General features: G+C 38.0%; 1 long non-coding RNA gene across 1 annotated transcript in view; it reads left to right on the forward strand.

The window, feature by feature from the left end:
* The first annotated feature begins 456 nt into the window (after positions 1–456).
* Positions 457–19,044, forward strand: part of LOC121108479 — a 79,578-nt gene continuing 60,990 nt past the window's right edge. Inside the window, exon 1 of the long non-coding RNA XR_005843012.2 lies at positions 457–640. This is a non-coding gene — a long non-coding RNA (uncharacterized LOC121108479). The remainder of the gene's footprint in view (positions 641–19,044) is intronic.

The following is a 19,044-nucleotide window of genomic DNA, read 5'->3' on the forward strand; positions in this document are numbered from 1 at the left end:
TCCTGATATTTCAGAAACAGTTTCTATGAGTTTCCTGTGAAAAATGTAGTAGAATATCTTAGTTCACAAAGTGCAAACAGAACTTTTCAGGTCCAGCTGCATCAGTTAGGGCAAGACAGATTCATGAGGCAGCTCTGTGCCCGGAATAGAGAACAGCTTGATAACTGAAGTTACTGACTAGTGAAAATATTTTTTTAATAAGCTACTGAAACTCCTAGCAAGATTTGTCTAATCTATTAAGGACACATATTGTATCTATGGCTTGCAAAATTAGGAAAAGACGTGGCTATGTAGAGTTGTATTGCTGCTGCTTCTGAAAGAGACTGCTTCAGTTAATGCCTCAGAGGGCAACTTTCCTCAAAGGGAAGAAGTTGCCATAAATTCTACCAATTAGGGAACTGCAGTGCCTTCCCCTTGAGTGCTGGATAATTGGACAGGTGAAAACAGTATGGTGCCATCAAATGAAGGCACATCTGAGTCATCCTGAGCTTTTGTTCACCAGCTCGCATAGGATTGTATCAGAACACAACTGCCTTAAAGATTGGCTCAATTTTCAGTAATCCTGCATTTGTTGATGAGGAGAAGAATCTCTGTTGGGGAAGATGTTGCATCCTGCAGCTACCGAACTGAAATAAATAAGGTAACTAGAGAATTTAAGGTTACTGAATGAGATTGTGTATTTCCTGAAGATTAAGGTTACATATCATCTCCTTACTCGTAGTTGGTGAGTTCTCTCTCTTTTATCTCAGGTCCTGCAAGTTATGACAGCTGAGAAATAATCATGAAAGCAATTTTCTACCTTACTTTTCTTAGTTAGGTTATATGTAGTTTTGCAGTTTGTCATATTTTATTTTATCTTGAAATGTAATTGTTGAAATATAACATCTGTTTAAGGAAACAGTAAAAGGAAATCTAAAATAAAGCTGTCCTCAAACATGATAATTTCTCTTAAAATAAAGTAGATCTTCTGCTGATATTCAATATTTCCCTAGTGACATTTTCATTTCTCTTACTTCAGTTTCTACAGAAAAAAAGGTCATATCCTACTATCATGAAATCATACAGGGGTACAAAACGTGATTGAAATTCCAACTTTTAAATTTTTAAATAATTTTTCAGTCTAAGCTAATCTATGACTAGATTTTGTTCAGCTTCTGTAGGCCTTAACCTGGATGCTTTGTTGTCTGTGTTTGGTTGAATATTCTGATGGTGTGACGAACAGACATTTTTCAAATTTTCTTTCTGAGATCATTGGAAGACTGTGTTTCTTTCAAGCTGAATTTGCTCAGAAATGTATCTCTAGTTTAGCCATACTTCATGGTGATCTAAAATAGGAAGAAAAAGAAAAAAAGATCAAATGTCTTTTTTTTTTCTCTCTTTCTCACTGATGAATAGAAACAACCTAAAATTGAAAATAAATATTATTTCTCTTTTCTTTTAAAATGTGCAGCTAACCTATAGGGACCTCCTAAGATCTAGACATTAAAGTGTAGTGGAGAAACAAGCAACAATCTTTGCATATCTTGTCTAGACAAGTACACATTTAGGATGAGAGCAAATCAAAGCCACTAGTTGTATAACGGGATATTAGAGGAATGCTTGGTATATGTTTGCTTGCAACTGTTTGCTAGAGTAAGTGACTTTGATTTTGGTTCTTCTTTCTAAGCTGTTTTGCATCTTTTCAGTACTGCTGTGCTGATACTCTTTGGGGAAGTTGATCTGCCTGACAGCTTCAGGAGCATGAGGCCAGCTGAAGTGTGAGCTACCTTACTGTTGAGACAAGAAACACTGTTGACACTATACAAACAGGTCTTTAGAGAAGGAGTACTGTTGGTATTTTCTGACTTATCTTTTTTTTTTTCTTTTTTTCTTTTTCTTTTTTTTTCCCTAAAGCTCACAGGCTTTGAAAGTTGTTAGATGATATCTAACAAATACATGATCAAATTAATATTTTTCAAAGGTCTGAGGAGACATTCATTGTGCACAATGCTTAAATAAAGATATTGTCAATCCTTGGTTTAGATGTGTTTTCAGTAATTAAAGAACATAAGAATTTTATTTGGATTCTACTTTCCCTGTTTGTAATTATCCTCTTGAAGTCCCTTTGTAATTATTCTTTTTTATGATCCTTTACATTAGCATATTCAATCTAAATTGTTTAATTAGATGACAGTTTACTCAAATTACAGATGCATAAGTTTTCTGTATAACAGTCAGGAAAATATAGAGCTTTTGAGCTTGTGATACGCTAAGAAGAAAAAAAAGTATTATACTTTTGTTAACTGCAAATGCAAATTTACTTCTTTTAAGTCCCTTCTCTATTTACCCTGCATAGACAGACACAAATCCTGTGCTATTATTTAGATAACTTCTTCGTACAGTGGGATTTAATCCTTAAAACAGACAGCTATGAAGCTGTGTACAATTTGCATTCTTTAGGTCTAGGTGAACACACACTGGAAAATATTAGTGTAATATAGAGACATAATGTATGTATATCTACATACATGAAAAAAATTCCCTCACATCCATCCCTCTTTCACTGTATTAAATTCTTCAGGACTAAGACTATGTAATATCCCTAAAGATGACTTCATCAACAAACACACTGATTTCATGACTGGTTATATCTCCTACAGTTGTCTAGTTATCGCAAATGTTACTTTATGACAGTCAAATTCTCACTCCAAACAAGCCAAATATTAAGGTTTGATTTAGTCATGCTTTTCATGACAATCAAACAAGTCATTCCAAATTCTTGTCAGATATATTTCAGCGTCTTGACACTCAGTTATATATTCTGATTTTTCTTAGAATCCATTTCAAGTTGTCCAAAAACAAGCGCTGGAATTCTGCCATTTGAACAATGAAGCTAAGATGTTTATGTTTTTCATAAAGAAACCACATCTGGCAGTTACCCAGTATTGTTGAGTGTTAAGGTCATGACAGATGTGTCTTCATTGAAAAATGCTGTTTAATGTTAGCAGTAAAGTAAACAGTATCTACTTTTTCTTGATTGTCATCTCTGAACTCTGTCAACTGTGGCAATGAGACAGGTCAGTGACAAAGAAATAACTACAATGAGCAGTTTGACAAAAGTCAACATCTCCCTACAAAGTGCTGCAGATCTTGCTGGCAGAATAGTAATGTGAATCATGGTCCAGCAGGTAATATGATCCTTTTTACAGCTCTCTGAAACCTTTCTATTCTTTTGGTGACTTGACTCCGGGCAGCATTTAAACACTGCACAGTTCATATCTTGCTCCCTTACCCAGAGGGGATGGAGAACGAAAAAGAAGAGCAAAAGCAAAAAGACTTTTGGTTTGAAATAGTCAGTTGAGTAGCTTTACTTTGAAGCTAACATGCAAACAAAGCATATAAGGACTTAATTCACTATTTCCCATCAGCATGCAGATGTTTCACCAGTTCCTGAAAAGCAGAGCCTCAGCATTTGGGTCAGCAGCAGCCAAAATACTGGTGGGTTGTCAACTGTGTTCCAGTGACAAATCTTGAATAGAGCAGCAACACAAATTTCTGTCAAGAAGATTAACTCCATCCCAGCCATACCCAGTTAACTGCTAATATAGTGGAGACTATAAATTAGTTATTTAGCTTGCATCACAATAAGGAGAATTTTTAAGCTTTCTCCTATTTGGTGTGATTAATGAGAAGTTCCAGCTGCCCACCAGCATTCAAATGGAGATGTGACCCCTAGTTGGATGACTTAGAAGAGTGGATGTATTGGGTTTGCAGCACCCTTGGGTGAATCCCATCTGACCCCATGGACTTGTGACAGTCCAGATGGACTAGTTGGTCTCTAAGAGTTTCCACCTGAATCATGGGGTGTTTATTCTCCCCATCCCAGACTTCCAGGCCAGAGGGTAGAGTACCGTGAAGATAACTGGTCTGACTTTTAAAGACAGACATAAAGACAGCATTGAGAACCTCAGCTTTTTTGTTATCCTCAGTGGTCATGTTTCCCACTGCATCCAGTAAAGGATGGAAATTCTCCTTAGCCTTCCTTTTAATGTTAATATATTTGTAAGAAAGTTTTTGTTCTCTTTTACCCCAGTGGCCAAGTTGAGTTCAAGCTGGGCTTCTGCCTTTCTAGTTTTCTCCCTGCATATTCTAACAACTTCTTTGTACTCCCCTCGAGTGGCATGTCCCTTCTTCCACAGGAGGTACATTCTTTTTCTTCTGGAGCCTCGGGAAAAAATCCTTGTTCATCCATGTCAGTCTTCTTCCCTGATGGCTCATCTTGCAGCACAGGGGGATAGCCTGTTCCTGCACCTTTAAGACTTTTTTCTTGAGGAGTGACCAGCCTTCCTGGACCACTTTACCCTTCAGGACTGAATCCCAAGGGACTCTCCCTGATGTCAGATCAGAGCCAGCTGCAGCTGCTCCAAAAGGAATACATCGCTGCCTGAGCTGAGCCATGAGTGATGCTGGGTGTGCCTCTGAGAATGGCCTATGGTGGAGCAGGCTGTACCCCTGCAGCCAATGGGCACCATGTGGAGCAGATCTCCACGTGCAGCCATGGAGGAGCCTGTGGTGCAGCAGTGGATGAGGCCTGAAGGAGGCACAGCCCATGGAAAGCCCATCAGGAGCACCTTGAGCTGGTGCTGCGGTCCATGGGGAGCAGTCTGTGGTGGGGCAGGAAGGCTTGGGGTGCTGCTGCCTGTGGGGATTCGTGTGAAGCAGTGCCTGAAGGGTGGGCCCTGTGGTACGGGAGGGAAGTTGTTTTTAGTTTGCTTTTACTTTCTCACTTCTTTAGTCAGTTAGTAATAGGCAATAAATTCTATTAATCTCCCCATGCCTCCCTAACTGTTTTGCCCATGGCAATAATATGAGAGCAATCTCTCAATCTTATCTGTCCTTATCTCAGTGCTGGAACCATTTTTTTTGTTGTTGTTGTTGTTAACTTTTGTCTTCTTCTTCCTTTGAGGAGAGTGAGTGAGTGATGAGGTGGAGTACAGCTGCAGAGTGAAACCACCAAAGCAGAAGACACATAGAAAATACAAATGTGAAACAGTATATCATAGAATCATAGAATCATAGAATGGCCAGGGTTGAAAAGGACCCTAAAGATCATCTAGTTTCAACCCTCCTGCCATGGGGAGGACATGCTGGGACAGTAGCAAGAAGAGTTCTAGAAGGCTGGTAACAAAGGTGTCTGTATGAATCTCTGAAAGAACAATCTCACTGCAGTGTAAGTTTTGCTTAGATCCAAGGAAAATGCTGTGACAATAGGGCGAAACCTCATAATTAAATCAATGTCTACTCCTGCTCATTACCAAGTAACATTTTGATGAAAACAAGGTTAAGATGGAAATGCTCAGATGAATGTCCAGAGAGTAAGCAGCTCAAATTTTCTTGTATAACAACTATGCAGTTTACTTTTGATCTTTTGATGCCCCAGATTAAATGCACAGGGTAAAACAGAGAATGAGGGAAAACACAAAGTGTCAGAGTAAAGGGACAGGCAAAGGGACAGTGTTGGCCTAAGGACACTTCAAAAGAGGTTTGAAACCTGCTTCTACCATTACAGAATTGGAAATTCATCTTCTCCAGTTCTAAAACAATAGAATTACTACTGCATATCGTCAACTGCCTCTATGAGGCTTGCCTGCATTAGGTATGTGAAATCATTCACATTCTGCTATTTTCTGCATAATCACAAACGGGAGAGGTTTTGTTGCATGTGTGCCATACACTGAGGGACTTGTCTTGCTATCCAGTTATCTCAAGCTTAGTCTTCTTTCTTTGCTTTGCCAGACTGATGCAATATAAGTCAAAATATACAGCAAGGAAGTGGGAATGACAGAAATGCTTGGCATGTCTGCTGTTGGCAGCAAAGTTGGTAGGATTACTCACAGATAGGAGGCAGGAAGAACATCTTAATCATTTCCATCTGTATTTAAAATATATTTGATACACAAAAGGGAACATAGTAGCAAAAGAAACAGCACAGTTAAATACGTTAAATATTCCATGCTAAATGGAATTGCAGGTTTTATATAGCAGCAGGTCTGATACTGTCTTTTGGCTGTATTCATGCTCGATAAAGCAGATGTAGGCTACATGCAAATATCATTGCTCTATCTAAGAACAAATTCTGTCTAGGATTTTCACTGTCAGGGAGAGTCTGGAACCCTCTTATCAGTAGAAGAAGCTTTAAAATTGTTTTTCTTATATGAGATGAGCTATTCTTTAAGTCCAAAACTCAGAAGCACACACTTCCCAAAGTGATGTTGGAATTAACTGAATGTTTAGAAAGCACTGTGAATATGAAATCAAACATAACAGTTTATTTAGGAGTTTTAGGTTAACCTGTATTCATTTCTTGCTGGACTTTAAAGAAGCAGTTAGATGAAAAATCAGAAGTAGAACTAGAGGAAGTATTCCATTAAAAAAAATGTGCACATTTTAAAAAATATGTGGTTGATATCAAGCATCTCTTTTTTGGATCAATATTCTGCAAGGCAGATCGTATAAGAACAAATCATACATCTAATAGAGAGTCATTATTTCATTCAAATAATGGAATATGTTCCATATGTGTTACCGTCATATATGTAACTTGCTCTGTTATGAGAAAAATTTTATACAATTTTTATAGAAACTTTATGTACACTTCATTCTTAACTGTAGGGAATCCCTCTCAGAACCAGTAAATAAGCAGCCCAGGAATTAAATTAGCCCCCAGCTACCATAAGCAAATAACCTACGTGGGAAATTGTGTTATCTAACTGGCCAGTTGATGCTTTGCTTTTTCCAGCTTTAAGAAAGAAATTAAATGGTATGGCAGTGTATTACTCTCATTTCCAATCCTCTGGAGCAGATAAACATTATCATGAAACTGGCCAAGGATGAAATTTAAATAAGTAGTGATTGGAGAGGATGACAGGAAGAGTTTCCAATGTACAAAAACTGACAAATTAGTTTAATTAACTGCAAATTTTGGAGTACAAAGATATGGGGAAATTATTTATTTTGATGCGTAATGCATGCTCAATATTTCTGTAAACAGATTAGGATAAAGAAACCCTGCCACACAATTATTCAAGATAGAAGTAAGAAAAAAAGCTGGAACCATCTACATATTTTTCTCCTCTTAAGCCCCTGTCACTTTACAGTTCCAGACTGATTCATACCGTTTCGTACAAGTTCTCACACAACCCAAACTCCTTCAGTGCACCTCCAAACAGCCATACTGCATAACTGCCACTGTCATTTAAGCACCCTAGACTCTCCTGACTCTTCTCTCATAATGAGCATAAGATTAAGTGTCTCATACCATGATCATATTCTTACAGTGTCATTTTTTTCCTGAAAAATCTGTACTGTGAAAACACAGTCTGCTTTTTAAGTACTGAAGGAATTGAACAGGCAGTATGTAACAAAATGGAAGTCCAAGCTGTTTTTGTGGTTGCCTGGATTGCAGAATCTGTTAGCCTGAGGTTCTGTGACCTCTTGTTAATTTTGCCAAAAATGCTAAGGAGGCAAGTGGACATAGCAGTGAGTGCAGTCAATTCATCCACTTTGGTGCTTTCAATATTTTACAACCGTAATGTTCTTTTTACAATTATATGCTGTGGTTTGTGGAAATAAGGTACTTTGGAATTTAAGTCTACATAACAATACAATAATAGCAGAATGGGGTTGCATATGAACTAAAGGACACGAAGTTTCCCAGTACTATCCTGAAACTATTATTTTTGTATCCTTGGCAGTTAATTCCCATTCATAGCATATTCCTTTCTCCATTTGTGTAGAATAAGTGCCTGAAATGTGCTCCACAGAATCAGTTAATTATAGGCTGCTCACTATTTCTCTACAGGGAGATTCTTGTGGCAATTTTGGTCTTAGTGCATTTTGTGTCTTCAGAAATCATTTTCAATTGTCCATACCTAAACTTGACAATTGTGAAAAAAATAATCCCTGAGTTTTCAGACTGTGACATAAAATGTTAATGAAGGTTGATCTCAGCACATACGCTATTGAGGAAAGTGATACAAAAGACAGTGATTCTGATGGATGGAAAAAGATATGTTTTTTTTTCCCTTCTGAGTAGTACTGCCTGCATTTAGCACAAACGCTCTGATAAAGAGCAAAGACTTTAATAATGACGTGTTTTTTCCCAAACTGAAAAGTTTAGGTTTTACTTGAGAAACAGCAATATCATTAATAGCACCACGGTGACTGGGAGATAGCAGTCGGATTACAATGTAATGGAGCTCTTGAGTTTAAAATGTATGCACTGGCAGTTTTAACAGTTTGAAGCCAGAGTAATAACTGACTTTGCTTCACCCTTGACATTTCATGTTACCTCTGGTGTTCTGTGCCCTAAAGTCCTTCCCCTCATGAATACAATATTTGGTACATCCATTACATTTATAGAGGTGAAGATTTGTTCACATTTCTGTACTTAGTTTAAGAAGTCAAATTTTGTAAGGTTTCTTTTTTTATTTTTTCCCTTTCTTTCTTTTTTTTTTTTCTTTTTGAAATCAGGTGCTAAAAGATTTTAAATAAAATTACCCTGAGGTGCCAGAGTACAAGGGCTACTCTGAAAGTAATGACTCCTGTTTTATTATGTTGGCTCATGATGTCAGAGGTGGATGTTAGTAGTACAGCAGCAGAGATCAAACCTTCTCACCAGTATTCCACTACATTTTGTTGCGAGAGAAGGCAGCAGAAGGGCAGTCTGACAAAATGGTACATGGACATGTGGGTGAGGAAGACATGTCACTGAGTTCCTCCATGCAGAAAAAATTGCACCCATTAGCATTCATTGACATTTACTGAAGCAAACAATGTATGTGAGCACAACGAGGTGGTACGTGGTGCATTTCAGTAGAGGCAACAGCAGCATTAAAGACAAATCATATTCTGGATGGCCATGTATAGTTGTTTCAGCATGAGATAAAGAGTGTCTTGATTTGCTCATCCATACAAATTGGTGGATTACAACCAAGGAACTGTGTATGGAACTGAATATTGGCTTCAGTGTGCTGCAAACAATGGTGGCAACATTGGAATATCACAAAGTTTGTGCTAGGTGGGTCTGATGCATGCTCACACAAGAACAGAAAGAACACCATATCTATATTTTTTCAGGGCCTATTTAACCAACATGAGGCTGCAGGTGACAGTTTCCTGACTGCACCATTACCGGTGATGAAATGTAATGTCACCACTGTGAGCTGGAGGAAAAATGGCAGTCTATGGATTGGAAATATGTGAATTCCCCATCAAATAAGTTCAAGACAGAGCTGTTAGTGGGTAAAGTGATGTGCACTGTCTTTTGCATTAGGAAAGGGGTGATCCTTCTGCATTTCCAGGAGTCCACACAAACCATCCACTCTGCCCTCTACATTGCGTTGCTGTCTAAGCTGAAGGCTCAAACTTCCAGAAACAGGCCAGAAAAGAAGAAAATCTTTTTTTTTTTTTTTTTAGCAAGATAATACCAGGCCCTATATCAGTTTGAAGAAGCTGGAGCACATTGTCAGACTTGGATTGATATTCCTACCACACCTATAGTCACAGCAACTGCAGATTTTTATGAGTGTGACATACAGGCTCTTGTTCATCACTGGTGAAAATGCACAGCTAATGGTGGTGACTGCTGAAAAAAGTGTTTTGTAGCTGAGAATTTGCTCTATCAAGTAGTATCATTGTACTCTGTATATGTTGTAGTTTCCATGGAAATTAATAGGCGGCATTAATTTTGGAGCAAACTACGTAGAAACCACCTGATGAAAGATCCCAGATGTCTGGTCTTCTTTGATTCAGCCTCCGGGCTTGGGTTTCAGTTCATCTGTCCTGTTAGATTTGGTAAAGATTGGCAGAGTGAATGTCAAAAGTTGCGGTACTGGGTTAGGAAGCACAGTAGTTTCAGAAAGAATTTCCCTTTGCCTGAAATCCTACATGAAATGCATGGGAACATTTTGTGTTTTTATTCTTCAGGTCAGTCACCCAGGGTAAGAAAATAAATAACACTGAAGTGAATCTAGAATGAAGGTCTAGCTACCTTTTTTATCTTTGTGCTCTGTGGCATGAATTTAGCTGGTTTCAGCAGATCCGCTTAGCACTGTAAATCAGTCAGAGCTATTGTCCTTAGGTGAGGCAGAGGGATAGTTAGGCAACTGTTTTGTCATAAGCACCACTCAAGTCACACATTAGCTTTGTACCAGAAAGGAATTGGAGAGCCTCTGCACGCACGCTGTGGAACTGGCCAGCTTTTTGGAGAAGAGTTTTCAATGTAATAAACCCATCCAAGGCTGTAGGTCTCATTAGAGTATCAAACTGTTTTCTCTTATATATGCTCTCTTTGACTTAATTACTCTCTTCATATTTGTCCACAAGAGAGTCTGAGTGAGGTTCCTTCAGCGAGAAGGACGGTTAAGCTTGTTATAACTTTTTTTTTGTGTCAGACTGAGAAAATGAGACTGATTATAACAGGTGAGGTGATACTGAAAAAATATCAATGCTACAAAAATAGGCAACTCAGCATATGAAGGATGGCCTTTGGAAGTGGTGATGTTCCTTGGATATGATATTTCATAGACTATTCCGAGCTGGAAGGAACTCACAAGATTCGTGGAGTCCTACTTCTGGCTATACCAAAAATTCAAACCGTATTGCTAAGAACTCTATTGCTGCTCCTTCCTTGTTCTCACAAAGGGCAGATAAAGCAGCAGGATGATCTGTGAAATGAGCCCATAGAAATCCTCTCAATGAATATGGTTTTGATGATCATATACACATTTACTTGTTCTTTAACATTGTGCTTCTTTTTTGAGGTATTTTTAAGAGAATGAGCAGTTGACATTTCAGATTTGGAATGAATAATTCACATTCATATGTAGTGGAATCAGTATCACTAAAAAAAGTCCACCCCAAAATGTCCCAGGGAAATTCTGTTCATGCTATTTAAATAAATAAATAAATAAATAAAAATTAACAAATGAATATTGTGAACATATCACAAGAGCAAGAAAAGTGTTTACATTTGAAAGCTTATGTAGATACTAGGAGGATCTCTCAGCAATTTATATTCAGCACGGACTATAAGTATCGATAACATTATTTCTGAGAGGTAGATACCTCTCTCTAAAAAAAGTAAATCAAATTTAGTACTTAAAAACATGTATTTAAGACTCTTGAAACACGAAAAAGCCCTTCGCTGAGCAGTCTGGAGTTAGGCAGAATAAGGTTGTTGAGACACAGGTGCGGGCTGAGGTTCAGCTCTAATACTGATACACTCTCTAAATATATACCAATGAAATTAGTTCTGAGAGGGCTGCAGGGAAAATATAGGGACTCTGAGTTGTTCCAAAGAGAATACATACATTGTGAGAGACCTCTGGGTCATAAGTGTAAAAATATGTTCAGTCTTTTCCCTCTTAATATAACTAGGATGTACTTTTCAGAAACACTTGTATAGAGATCACAGGTGTTAATGTAGTTATTTCTGACTTGAAAAACAATAGTAGCATTAGATACTTGCATATCACAAACCTTATTTTGTAATAGAGATTCTCTACACATACCAAGATTTATTATAAGTCATTTTAGTTGGCTCACTGAGGGTAACATACCATTAGCTAGGGTGAGATTCCAAACTTCTGCTGTAGTCATGTGAGTTTGATTGAATGTTGGTTTTGACACCTGCTGAGTGTTGTAGTGGAGGATGCAATAGAGTTACTTAGAGCAAAAATCTGGGATCTCTATTTACAAGTTCTAAATGATTGCTATTCTGGGGTACTTGAAAAGGTCGCAAGACTCAGCAGGAAATTCAGCCTTCTCTGTTTATTCCTGAGTCTGATTCTCTCACCATCACAAAGCTGTGCATGAGCCACATGTGAGAACATAAAAATTAAGACTACTTTTTGGTCCTAAGTATTGTACAGTTCAACACACTTTTGAAGTATGCATTCTTGTCTCCAAGAATAAAGAAGAACATACTTGGGGCAATCCATAGTCATTAAATGAAAAAAACAGTTGCTTATGAATACCGAGACACTGAAATGCTCAATTTTGCCCTCTTCTCTCTGGGAATAAGCTGGTAGATGCACAGGAACATCCTCTTTATTGCAACATCAAATTCCTCTAAATTCATTATTTTCTTGCTGGTGCTTGTAATCTACTTCTCTACATCTGAGCTGTTTACATGTGAAATCCTTTCTGCCTTCCTGATTGGCAACCAGAAACTGTTTGCAGAAGACTAACTCAGTCAAAGAGATCTACATTTAGTCAATTTGTAGTCTAATTTTGTGCAAAAATAGGATGTTGTAAAGCATTCTGAATATCCACCGTGAGAAGAATACTTAGTGCACACAACCTATACACTGAAGGCCATGAGGTGATGTCTGTTGTTTATTCTTCTAGAACATAATAATGTGCCGTGAAAATAATAGTGTCAATGTGTATATTATTAAAAAGGCAATTGATCCCAGCATTGGCTAGAGGAATTGAACATTATTAAAACTGCTGATATACTACACGTATCTAGCATACTCTGTGTGTATAATTAAGAGCTTATGAAGAAAAAAATGTGTTTTAGTACCAAAGATCACTGCTATGATTTGACTGCATCTCTTTGTTGGTAATGGTTTCTGTGCTAACACCACATAAAGGTTTTTATGGAGGTTTCAATGCAATCCACAGACAAAAGCAGTCTTAGGCAAATTCAGTAAAATGCACCATTTAACACTTGCAGAATCCATGCACTTCCTTTGTTTACCTAAGTTCATGAGTGTGAAAGAAATACCAGTAAAACAAGTGGTTTAGGCCCTCATAACTTTTCAAAAGCTCATCTTGGAAAGATATTCACAGGCAGTTGAACAGTAAACATTTTAAACCCCAGAAGCATCATAAGAAGGCTGTAGTTCTGGGATTAAATTGACTTATATTGTCTCGGATAGTTGAAAATAAAGCAAGTTTAGTATTGGAATAATTTGTGTTTCACTTCCTGTGCACAATTTGCTTTCTGTAGAGTGATGTGAATCCATGCAATAAACCTGCAGTCTGCTTGTCTGATGTAGCAGGTTCCAGTTTATATCAGCTTTGATGGATGCACTTAAAACATTTTGATAACATGACATTCCCCAGTGTCCAAATACAGATGAAGAAGAGTGCACCAGCTGTTGCTTTGACTGGTGATCAAGAATCACCCTGATAAAGGCAATCTCATGTAAATCTGCCATGAAAATGAATATAGTCTCCTGTGAAGCAATATTTTTCCAATTACATTGCTATGTAAAGGAAAGTTAAAAAGTAAACCTGAAAACATACATGATACAAGAACAGACAGATTTTTGGAAGTCTAGTGTATCCATAGAAAATCTACTGATATGTCAGGGAAAAATAAGTATTTTCTCTCACCTTCCCACAAATTGCTGTTCCTTTCCTTGACTCCTTGGTTGCATAATGTTTATGTGGGCAGATGTTCCCAGAATTCGCCTCTCTGCATGGGACCTCTTTACAACCCCAGCAGGCAGCCAGATTTTGCAGCTCAACCCAAACATCCAGACTTAAACTGCAAGCAATCTGTTACACTCTAGCTAAGGAAATAAAAGTTCTGCAACTGTCAAGGAGAGATGTATTAGTTTGGCCATGCCTAAAATGCTCTGGGAGGTTTTCTGGAAGCAAACACGCCAATCTTGCTCTGAGCCTTCTTGTATGACTTTTTTTCCAAACTTAACACAGCCAACAGGTAGAACCAGTTCAAAAGGACTATTATTTGTACCTAAGGGGCTAGGGAATTCATTAGATATAATTGCACATGTACTCTGCAGGAGTTAACAAATGCTCAGCAAGCTACTATATTGTATGACAGCAGCCTATAGTTTAGGTGTAGTAAACAGCCCTGAGATTGGTTGATTTTGAATTTGGAAATTTCTCTCTGCCCATTTCCCCCCCCAACCCAAGCTGTTCCTGAGAAGACTGATATATATACTGAACTATTTGGCTCTGCATACACTTCTTATGTTGCTACATGCGCCAAAACAAGGCACCAGTCAGAATCAGCCTGCTCTCCCTGTCTGTCTTAACAATATATCTCCTTCCTCCTGACAAGAGGACAAAGGCAGTGTTTTCAGCTTGTAATCTATCTTGCCATCAGTGAAAACAAAGAGACCATTTTTTTGATCTCAAGCTTGTTCTGAATCTTTGCTTTTGCTCACTTCTGTATCCTTGACCAAGGCCTATAATTAAGGATCGTTCAGGACAATGTGAGTGAAAAGTTATAACAAACAGTACAACAGAGGTCTGACTGGCACATGACTGTTAACAGCTTTTTTTGTAGCTGGAAAATCTGTGTTTCTCATGGTCCTTCATAGTCCTCTCCATGGCTAGTATGTGTTCTTTGACCATGAATCCATGAGCAAGAAATATACTTATTGAAGACTTCTGGCAGTCCCAATCAGTGGAAAATACAATATGGAAATTTTATTCCTTTAGCACAATGCAAATATTCTATTTTTGCAAACATTGCTGCTGTTCCCTAGTTTCCCATAGCAGGCTTATTAATTTCTGGCAGACTGGAATTTGTCATTTCTTTTCCCTTTGTTTGTTGGCAAATTCAATATGCAAAATTATATATCTCAGCACAGTGACAATCTCAGCCTAGACTTATTTCTTTTCCTTTCTTTTCTCCTTCCCATTCCTTTTCTCCTTTTCCATTCCTTGCTCAAATATGAGAATATGAGGATGGCTTTTGTGTGTGTGTGTGCTCACTTCTGTGCTTTCATTGCCAGTTTTCTTACTTCAACGATCCTTGTTCTCTTTCTTCAAGAAAAGACTTAGAGACACTTACAGAACGCTTTCAGAAATGTTCTCTGATCATTTTTCATATGCCTAATGTCTTTGTTTTAAGTGATTTGTGAATTTCACAAGAATATTTAGTTGTAAACGTTCTTTGTCATAAAAAACAATGAATTTAATAAAGCTGAGTATTTTTTCCTGGGAATAATATAGTAAAATGAAATCACAGGTTCTTTTCCTCTAAGAAGGCACATCCTTATTCTGCAGCAAATCTTCCCTTTCTCTGAAATGAACGTTTATAATTCTACCGAACTACAGTGTTAGTCCATTGTTTAATGCAAGTAAAGGACAAAAGCTGATCATGAAAATGTTTTCTGAGAAAATCCCAACCTGATTTTTTTCTTTTTGATAGGCAAAGCTTCTTCTAAAAGTTTTAGTGCTAATGTTTGCAGTGGCAGAACACTTCCTAGGCTATTTCCTAAGCATTCCCCCCTTTTTAGAAGGAAAATTAGAAACAAAGTGTTTTTTCATCTAGTTCTTTATCTGGAAAGGAAGCAGTCTTCTCTGTCTTTTGATTCCCATTTTAAATGGCATTATTATACTTAAATTAGGAACAAAGACAAATATTTTCTAGAATACATTCCTGTTTTAAAGACATACCTATGTTTTTGAAAACATTCTAGGTGTTTTTTAACATCACTTATATTTCCTTGGAAAATTTAAGTCCCTATGTCCCTTAGAACTCATTTCTGCAAAGATTTAATCATAGAACCACAGAATCATAGAATGTCTTGGGTTGAAAGGCACCCCAAGGATCATGAAGTTCCAACCCCTGCCACAGGCAGTGTTCCAGATCTGGTACTAGACCAGGCTGCCCAGGCCCCATCTGACCTGGCCTTGAACACTTCCAGGGACATGGCATCCATAACCTCTCTGGGCAGCCTGTTCCAGCACCTCACCACTCCCTCTGTGAAGAATTTCCCCTGAAATCTAATCTAAACCTTCCCTCCTTGAGCTTAAAAGAAAGGAAGGCCAAGTCTCAGCTGGCCTCAGTCTGATTAAAATTGCATTCTATGGCATTCAGTATAGTAATTTTACCTTGAAAACAGAATTAGTGGTTTGATTGGTGGCCTCATCCTAACTGTGCTAAGTTCACTAGCTGGGCACTCCCATTTGTGAAGTAAATCTTGAGTACTGTGGTAGCAAGACAAACACAATATTCCCTTTACTATAATCATTGTGATGTTCTCTGTTGAATGGCCATAAACTATTTCATACTCAGACCAAGATATCCTGCTAATAGATTGAAATCTTTCTACAGCACCCTCTTCTTAGTCCTTTTAGTTACTTTGAATACCTTTTGGAATGTCACTGAAACAGTGCCATTCACATGAGGACTAGGCAGTCCAGGTAGCAGCTAAAATAGAAAAACAGTTGTTAAAAAAAGAGAAAAAGAAGCATCCAGGCCAGCTCAAATCCATTTGGTTGTGAAGTCTGAGCTCATTCTCACTTGTAGGCATATTCAACAGTGTTCTTCTAGGAGGTACAGGTTAGCAATCTGGTTTATCACATCAAGTTTGCAGTGTTATGTGAGTTTTTGTCTGTGTGTAATTGGGCTTTGCCAGTAGCACTTATAGTTTAATCAAGGCAGTAGATTCTTCAAATCACTGTGCATAATCTGTAAACTCATCTCAAAGGTCTTTGCAAATGTTTTTTTTGAGACAGCTGGCTAGGTTAACTTGACCCACTAATTTTTTAACTCTAATGTGTGCTTGAAGGATTAGCAGCAGCTGTAGGCTGTTGTTATTTTTTCAGCATCACAGAACATGTATGTCTCAGTATGTAACTTTGAATGCGGCCATTCAGAATACATTACCGTATGTCCATAGTCTTGAACTGCCAACTATCAGAAATAGTTCCTTTTCTTTTCTGCACATCCAGTGCTTCATTGATCATATTCTTCTCTTTCTGAAAACATTGGCTTCAACTTACTATCAGTTACTAATACAGTTAGTCTCTTTTTCATTTCTAGACATAGAAAATACATGCATTAGATGAGTGACCTAATTGCAGCCTTTCAGTACCTAAAAGGAGCCTATAAACAGGAGGGAAGTCAACTCTTTGAAAGGGTATATAACAGCAGGACAAGGGGAAATGGTTTTAAATTGAGAGAGGGAAGATTTTGGTTGGATGTCAGGGGGAAGTTCTTTACTATGAGAGTGGTAAAGGGCTGGAAGAGGCTGCCCGGTGAGGTCGTGGATGCCCTGTCCCTGGAGGTGTTCAAGTCCAGGTTGGATGGGGCCCTGGGCAGCCTGGTCTAGTATTAAATGGGGAGGTTGGTGGCTCTGCCTGTGGTAGGGGGACTGGAGATTCATGATCCTTGAGGTCCCTTCTAACCCAGGCCATTCTGTGCTGCTGTGTGATTCTGTGATATCAGCTGCTACATACAGAGTGTTATAGTAGGCAGATTCTAGTGGATAACTATAAACAGGCAGGTCAGTTTTGTTCTCTTTAGGATTGCTGTGCTGCTTACAGGTGTGTCATTTTGTCACTTTACATGAAAGCCTTTCCATGTTTCTAGTTGCTAAATTTACAATTAAGCTATTTTTAGATATTGTGCTAAAAGTTTGTATTGTATTGTATTATGTATTCCCAGCTTAATATAACTCTTTTTATGCATAAGCTTTTCCCATTTCTTAGCCTAAAAGCCATCATCAAAACGACCACAACAAAAATCCATAAATCTACAACTGCCTAAGAAACAGATCATGGTTTCAAATTTATGCCTACAAATCCCATTTCAGGCCACTTAGGTGGGACCAATAAGATGCATCTGATTTAGATCATGTGATGTTAGACATGAACAGTGACACTGCATTTTCCTTTGTTACAGACTTCTTGTGAGGTTTCTTACATCAGCCAGTGTTAACTATTACACTGGTTATAAAGTGTGAATTCCTATGAAGTCTTTGTACACTTCACCACAACTTGCACCAAAGGCAGGAATAAACGTAATTTAAAACTTGAATGGAGAATGAAATGTGCCCTGTGTAGCTTTGTTTGGATAGTGGCCTATATGACAGAAAGAAGAAGGAAATTCATGGTGAGAAAATGAACATTTAATACTGAGCAACCTGAAAATCCACAAACACCATTACAGCAAAGAGAGTGCTTCATGTCTTGTGTGTTGACTGGTAGAGTGCTTCAAGGTTGGGATTGAAATAACCATCTCCAGTTCTCTGATTCCTTCTGTATTAATGGCAATGGGATGTCGTACTTGTTGAAGATAACTGTGATAGCTGTTCAGTGACAAGATTCATTTATCATTTTCTCTTTCCACTGCAACCTACTCATGGAATTCCACGCTGACCAGCTATGTGGGTCAGAAGGTTTCATATTATTAATCATCTCAAATTGAAAGCTCACTATATCATGTATTGTGCAAAAGCATGACAGACGGACTTGATTGTTAATCTGATCTTCCAGAGTTTTGCTCAAGTCATGCCCTGGGTTGTCATGCAGCAGTAGAATTTGTGCAGTTTGCTGTGCAGCAAAAGAATTTCTTTTCACTTTCTCCAGACTTGTTCTAGTGCTTTCTATACCTTATCCAGTACATAAAAGCCTTTTTCTTGGGTCATTCTAACCTTTGTTTCTCAGCAAAAATGAAAGGTCTTGCTTCATGACTCTTTGCATTGTTAGAAGTAAAATTGCAAGAAAAGGCATGCCTAGGAATATCCTACGCTCTATTACATGTATTTTGCAGTGTGGTAGAACTCCTATTTTGAATGAAAAATGTCAAGAGGAGGTAATTAAGCTCTACAGCTTTATACTTGGAGCATTTCTTTGGTTTTTAACAAATGCCTGGATTTCTCCATTTGGGAGATTCTGTCTCAAGCTTCACACATCTGGAGTTCAGCATGATTGTGGAATGTGTATTTATTCAGTGATGTTTTTAACAGGAGCAGCTGTACGCATAAGATGAAGAGTAGTGCTGAATGCTTAGTATGTGGTTGTGCCCCATAGTGAGTCAACTTACTTGATACTTAAGGGGAATATACAGAATTCCTTGAGATACCAGGAAAGCAAGTTTTCTTCTGAAATTTCGTCAAATTGGTTTCCTGACTCTACTTCAGAATGGCTAGTGAAGACTCATGGAAATACAAACTAAGATAGGATGAATAGGAAATAAATCATATGTTTTAGTAGTCGAATAAGGTTTTGCTTCATGCTTTGAATAATAGTTCGGTGTGGTTTTTATTTTGCTGTAATTATAGCATT

The sequence above is a fragment of the Gallus gallus genome, chromosome Z (assembly GCF_016699485.2).
Source record: "Gallus gallus isolate bGalGal1 chromosome Z, bGalGal1.mat.broiler.GRCg7b, whole genome shotgun sequence".
Classification (NCBI taxonomy): Eukaryota; Metazoa; Chordata; class Aves; order Galliformes; family Phasianidae; genus Gallus; species Gallus gallus.